Source organism: Ovis aries, chromosome 1 (genome assembly GCF_016772045.2).
Source record: "Ovis aries strain OAR_USU_Benz2616 breed Rambouillet chromosome 1, ARS-UI_Ramb_v3.0, whole genome shotgun sequence".
Classification (NCBI taxonomy): domain Eukaryota; kingdom Metazoa; phylum Chordata; class Mammalia; order Artiodactyla; family Bovidae; genus Ovis; species Ovis aries.
In genome coordinates this window covers 231,146,726-231,153,468 of record NC_056054.1, presented here as the reverse complement: position 1 = coordinate 231,153,468, position 6,743 = coordinate 231,146,726, and the positions used below count along the sequence as shown (strand labels likewise).

General features: G+C 43.1%; 1 non-coding gene across 1 annotated transcript; it reads left to right on the top strand.

Annotated features, from left to right (window-relative positions):
* Positions 1 to 6,405: 6,405 nt before the first annotated feature.
* LOC114111173 (U6 spliceosomal RNA) lies at positions 6,406 to 6,512 on the top strand. The gene has a single exon (XR_003587271.1). It is a non-coding gene; the product is annotated as a U6 spliceosomal RNA (small nuclear RNA).
* The last annotated feature ends 231 nt before the right edge of the window (positions 6,513 to 6,743 follow it).

The following is a 6,743-nucleotide window of genomic DNA, read 5'->3' as shown; positions in this document are numbered from 1 at the left end:
TTATGTTTTAGTTCCCTATATGAAAGAAAATGCACACCTCTGTATTCCATGATTTAAAAATAACTGGAATCTTGAGGGCATTATGCCAAGTGAAATAGAGACAAATATAGTGTGATCTCACATGTGGAATGTTACAAAAGATTCAGAAACAGACAGTAGAATAGTGGTAACCAGGGGTTGGGGGGTAGAGGAAATGAGATATTAGCCATAGGGTACAAACTACAGTGATGTGAGGAATAAATTCTGGGAATGTAATGTACAGAATGGTGACTACAGTTGACAGTACTGTATTGTATACTTGAAAGTTGCCTAGAGAGTAATCTTTTTATTCCTCTGGCTTTACTGAGACATAATTGACAACACTGTATGAGGTTAAGGTGTACAATGTGCTAATTTGATACATTCATTTATTTCAAAATTATTACCACCATAGTTACCTAACACCTCTATCCTGTTACATAATTATCATTTCTCTTTTGTGGTGAGAATATTTAAGAACTACTCTCTTAGCAACATTCAAATATAATATAGTACTGGGACTTCCTTGGTGGTGCAGTGGTTGAGAATCCACCTGCCAATGCAGGGGACACCAGTTTGACCCCCTGTCCAGGAAGACTCCATATCAGTTCAGTACAGTTCAGTCGCTCAGTCGTGTCTGACTCTTTACGACCCCATGAATCGCAGCACGCCAGGCCTCCCTGTCTATCACCAACTCCCAGAGATCACTCAGACTCACGTCCATCGAGTCAGTGATGCCAAGAGATCTCTAGTCTTTCCTATTCTGTTCTTTTCCTCTATTTCTTCGATTGATCGCTGAAGAAGGCTTTCTTATCTCTTCTTGCTATTCTTTGGAACTCTGCATTCAGATGCTTATATCTTTCCTTTTCCCTTTGTTTTTTGCCTCTCTTCTTTTCACAGCTATTTGTAAGACCTCCCCAGACAGCCATTTTGCTTTTTTGCATTTCTTTTCCATGGGGATGGTCTTGATCCCTGTCTCCTGTACAATGTCACGGACCTCATTCCATAGTTCATCAGGCACTCTATCTATCAGATCTAGGCCCTTAAATCTATTTCTAACTTCCACTATATAATCATAAGGGATTTGATTTAGGTCATACCTGAATGATCTAGCAGTTTTCCCTACTTTCTTCAGTTTAAGTCTGAATTTGGTTAAGAAGGTCATGATCTGAGCCACAGTCAGCTCCTGGTCTAGTTTTTGTTGACTATATAGAGCTTCTCCATCTTTGGCTGCAAAGAATGTAATCAATCTGATTTTGGTGTTGACCATCTGGTGATGTCCATGTGTAGAGTCTTCTCTTGTGTTGTTGGAAGAGGGTGTTTGCTATGACCAGTGCGTTTTTTTGGCAAAACTCTATTAGTCTTTGCCCTGCTTCATTCCGCATTCCAAGGCCAAATTTGCCTGTTACTCCAGGTGTTTCTTGACTTCCTACCTTTGCATTCCAGACCCCTATAATGAAAAGGACATCTTTTTGGGGTGTTAGTTCTAAAAGGTCTTGTAGGTCTTCATAGAACTGTTCAACTTCAGCTTCTTCAGCATTACTGGTTGGGGCATAGACTTGGATTATCATGATATTGAATGATTTGCGTTGGAAACGAACAGAGATCATTCTGTCATTTTTGAGATTGCATCCAAGTACTGCATTTTGGACACTTTTGTTGACCATGATGGCTACTCCATTTCTTCTGAGGGATTCCTGCCCTCAGTAGTACATATAATGGTCATCTGAGTTAAATTCACCCATTCCAGTCCATTTTAGTTCGCTGATTTTTAGAATGTCAACGTTCACTCTTGCCATCTCTTGTTTGACCACTTCCAATTTGCCTTGATTCATGGACCTGACATTCCAAGTTCTTCTGCAATATTGCTCTTTACAGCATCAGATCTTGCTTCTATCACCAGTCACATCCACAACTGGGTATTGCTTTTGCTTTGGCTCCATCCCTTCATTCTCTCTGGAGTTATTTCTCCACTGATCTCCAGTAGCATATTGGGCACCTACTGACCTGGGGAGTTCCTCTTTCAGTATCCTACTATTTTGCCTTTTCATACTGTTCATGGGATTCTCAAGGCAAGAATACTGAAGTGGTTTGCCATTCCCTTCCCCAGTGGACCACATTCTGTCAGACCTCTCCACCATGACTGGCCTGTCTTGGGTGGCCCCGTGGGCATGGCTTAGTTTCATTGAGTTAGACAAAGCTGTGGTCCTAGTGTGATTAGATTGACTAGTTTTCTGTGAGTATGGTTTCAGTGTGTCTGCCCTCTGATGCCCTCTTGCGACACCTACCATCTTACTTGGGTTTCTCTTACCTTGGGCGTGGGGTGTCTCTTCATGGCTGCTCCAGCAAAGCACAGCCACTGCTCCTTACCTTGGATGAGGGGTATCTCCTCACCGCCGCCCTTCCTGACCTTCAACGTGGGATAGATCCTCTAGGCCCTCCTGCGCCTGTGCAGCCACCGCTCCTTGGATGTGGGGTGGCTCCTCCGGGCCTCCACCCCTGGCCTCAGATACGGGGTAGCTCCTCTCGGCCGTTCCTGCGCTGTCGCAGCCTGGCACTCTCGGCCGCTGCCCATGACCTCGGACGTTGGGTAACTCCTCTTGGCCACTGCCCTTCAGGCATGGGATTCTCCTGGCTTCTGCCCCTGACCTTAGACGTGGGGTAGCTCCTCTCCTGCGCTTAGTGTGTGGGTCACAGCCACCTGCGCTTAGTGCTGCGACCGTTGCACTAAGCGCAGGTGGCTGCGACCAGCGCACTAAGACTCCACATATTGCACTGCAACTAAGCCTGTGAGCTGCAGCTACTGAGCTCACACTCTGGAGCCCAAGAGCCACAGATGCCAACTCACATGCTGCAACCACTGAAGCCCATGCGACTAGAACATGCGCTTCGCAACAAGAGAAGCAAACACGAGAAGGCCGTGCACTGCAAGGAACTGTACCCCAGGTCACGCAACTTGAGAAAGTCGGTGCAGCAATGAAGACCCAGCACAGCCTTAAATAAGCACATATAATACAGTATTATTAGTTATAATCACCATGCTGTCTATTCGATCCTCAGAACTTGTTAATCTTATAACTGGAAGTTTGTCCAATACTTTGACCAATACTTTCTCGTCTCCTCCATTCCCTAGATCCTGGTGACTCCACTGTATGACTTTGGGTTTTTTTGTTCCACATATGAGTGATAATACAATATTTGTTTTCCCCTGACTTATTTCACTTAGCACAATGCCCTCAAGTTTCATCTAAATTGTCTCAAACAGCAGAATTTCCTTCTTTTTCTCATGCATGAATAGTATCCATTATATGTACACCACACCGTCTTTATCCATTCATCAATTTATGGATCTTAGGTTTGCTACTGTGAATACCACAGCACTGAACAAGGGAGTGTGGACATCGTCATGCGATCCTGATTTCGGTTCCTTTGGATATAGATTTAGTAGTGGGGTTGTCAGATCATGGGTAGTGCTAGTTTTAAGTTTTTGAGGAACCTCCATACTGTTTTCCATAGTGGCTGCACCACTTCACATTCCTAACAGTGCAAAAGGATTCCCTTTCCTTCACACCCTTTGATAACACTTCTTATCTCTTATCTTTGTGAAAGGCTTCTCTCATAGCTCAGCAGGTAAAGAATCTGCCTGCAACACAGGAGATCCTGGGTTTGATCTCCAGGTCAGGAAGATTCCCTGGAGAAGGAAATGGCCACCAACTCCAGTATTATTGCCTGGAGAATCCCATGGACAGAGGAGCCTAGTGGGCTACAGTCGGTGGTGCCACGAGAGTCAGACACAACTTAGTGACTGAATCACCTAAACCACCACCATTTAAACAGGAATGAGGTGATGTCTTGTGGTTTTGATTTGCATTTCCCTGGTGATTAGTGGTGTGGAGCATGTTTTTTATGTGCCTGGTGACCATTTGTGTGTTGTCTTTGGAAAACTATTCAATTCTACTGCCTACTTTTTAGAAGGGTTTTTTGTTGTTTTTGCTAAGTTTATGAGTTCTTTCTATATTTTGGAAATAAACCCCTTATCAGATATATGATTTGCAAATATTTTCTTCCATCCTGTAGGCTGCTTTCTCATTGTGTTGGTTGCTTTTTTGCTGTGAAAGCTTTTTAATCTGATAAAGCCCCACCAATTGGTTTTTGTTTTTCTGGCTTGTACCTTTGGTGTTAGGTCTGGGAAACTGCTGCCAAGACCAGTGTCAAGGAGTTTTTCAGCTGTGTTTTCTTCTAGGAGTTTTATGGTTTCAGGTCTTATGTTTATGTCTTTAATCCACGTTGAGTTCATTTTTTTGAGTGGTGTAAGAGAAGGGTCAAATTGCATTTTCCTGCATGTACTTATCCAGTTTTCTCAGTAAGAGAATGGATCTTAAATGTTCTCAGTGTAACAACAAATGGTAACTATGTGAGGTGAAGGATGTGCTAACTGCTCTTCTTATGGTAAACATTTAGCCATATAGCCATGTATCAAATCATCACAGTGTGTACCTTAAACTTACATAATATTATATGCCAATTATATCTCAATAAAGCTAGAGGAAAAATATAAATAATTATTCATTTTAGTGACATTTGGTAACTGCATAGTGCAATCAGAAAAAATGATGAATTCTATTATTCTCATATCTGTATAATACCATATGTCTACTGTGAAGTCTACACTTTACAGAAACACAGTTCTACATTCGCCCTCCCCATCCCCCACCCCAATTCTACATTCCAAGGGGGTGATTCTTTAACTTGTATATCTTATCATAAAGTAGAACTGGATCCCAGGATGATAGCAACACAAAGCTTGCTTATTCTAACTAGCATGTTACATATTTATAGAACTTTATTATTATCCTTACCATATATTGTGTTTTAAGGATGAAATAAAAAAGCAGGAGCATTGTTGGCAGTTAATATTGTGTGTGTGTGTGTGACTTTAAAATATAAACAAGGGACTTCCCTGGTGGTCCAGTGGCTAAGATCCCAAGCTCCCAATGCAGGGGGCCTGGGTTCCATCCTTGGTCAGGGGACTACATCCCACATGGTGCAACTAAAAAATAAAAAATCTCCCTCATGCCACAACTAAAGCTGCCTCATGAAGCAATGAAGATCCAAGATCCCGCCACACCTCAGACACAGAGCAGCTAAATAAATAGATAAGTATAAAAGACTTGTTATAAATAAATAAAATACAAACAAAAGCAATGACCATATTAGTTTTTAAGATGTCAGCAATGGTATTGACATTTTTACTGCTAGAACTGTGAAACATATAGACAGGAGACAACATCCTTACCTGAGAAGTTACGCTAATTGACTCTCTTATTGGGAAGGCTGAGGCAGTGTACTCATATTTGCATTCATGGGTTGGAATTTGAGATGGAGGCTCAAACAGCAAGGTTTACTAACTTTAATCCTCTGTCTTCTAAGATGGGGGACTGACTACATGATAGGATTTTGCTGCGCTTGCCTGAGCTGAGAAGCTTGTCATGTCTTTTTTTTTTTTTCCCATGGGTGGTGTGGGTGTGTGCACACTCAGTTGTGTCTGACTCTTTTAAGACCTTATAGACTGTAGCCCGCCAGGCTCCTCTGTCCATGGGATTCTCCCGGCAAGAATATTGGAGTGGGTTGCCATTCTCTTCTCCAGGGGATCTTCGCAACCCAGGGATCGAACCTGGATCTCCTGCATTGCAGGTAGATGCTTTACCATCTGAGCCACCTTAGGAAGCACCTCTAAGATAGAGGCTTTCGCAGTTAACAGGGAATTTGAACAGAAAAGCATGAGCAAGGGATGGGCTTTACATGTTTCATTGCTCTGAAGCTAGAGCAGAAAACAAGTTAAAAGATCATTCCAGATGATTCTGGGAAAACTTTTACTCCAAAGTATTGTAAACTTCCACTCTGCTGATGACTGGGATATTTTTGGATAATAAATCTATCCATTCGTATTGATGCATCTTTGACCTTCATACTCTGTCGCAGTTACTTTTGCTACATAGAAAACTGACCCAATTTTAGCATCTTGAAATAACCACTTGACTAAGGTCACAGGTTTTGTGGGTCAGGAGTCAGACTGGGCTCTGCAGGGGTGGTGGACCTCTCCTTGAGATTTCAGGTCTCATCCTTTGGGCTGGGCTGCTGCAGGGCCTGGGGCTGTCAGCTGGAGTAACTACATTTGTCTTCTTTCTGCGGCTTGGCTTCCTTACAGCTACTGTTCTCTCAGGGTATTTAGACTTGTACACGGCAGCTCAGGGCTTCAAGACCAAGTGTTCTAGTGTTTAATGCCTGTGCTGCATTGCCTTTTATGACCCAGCCTCAAGACTGGGCCCACAGTAGTCTCTTGGTTGAAGGAGTCATAAGCCTGCCCAGATTCAAGAAGTGTGCCCAGTGCTTTCTTTGGCAGCACACACCCTAAAATCAGAATGATTCAGAGAAGATTAACATGGCCCCCACACAAGGAAGATATGCAAATTTGTCAAGAATTCTATATTTTTTGCAACTAGAGATTATCATACTAAGTGAAATAAGTCAGAAAGAGAAAGACAAATATCATGATATCATATATATGTGGAATCTAAAATATGACACGGCACTAAGTGCAGGCGGCGGTGGCGGGCCGGTGCATGAAGCACGGCCAAGAGCTACCCCATGTCCGAAGTCAGGGACAGCAGCCCCGAGTGCCAGGCTGCGATGGCACAGGAACGGCCAGCAGGAGCCACCCCGTG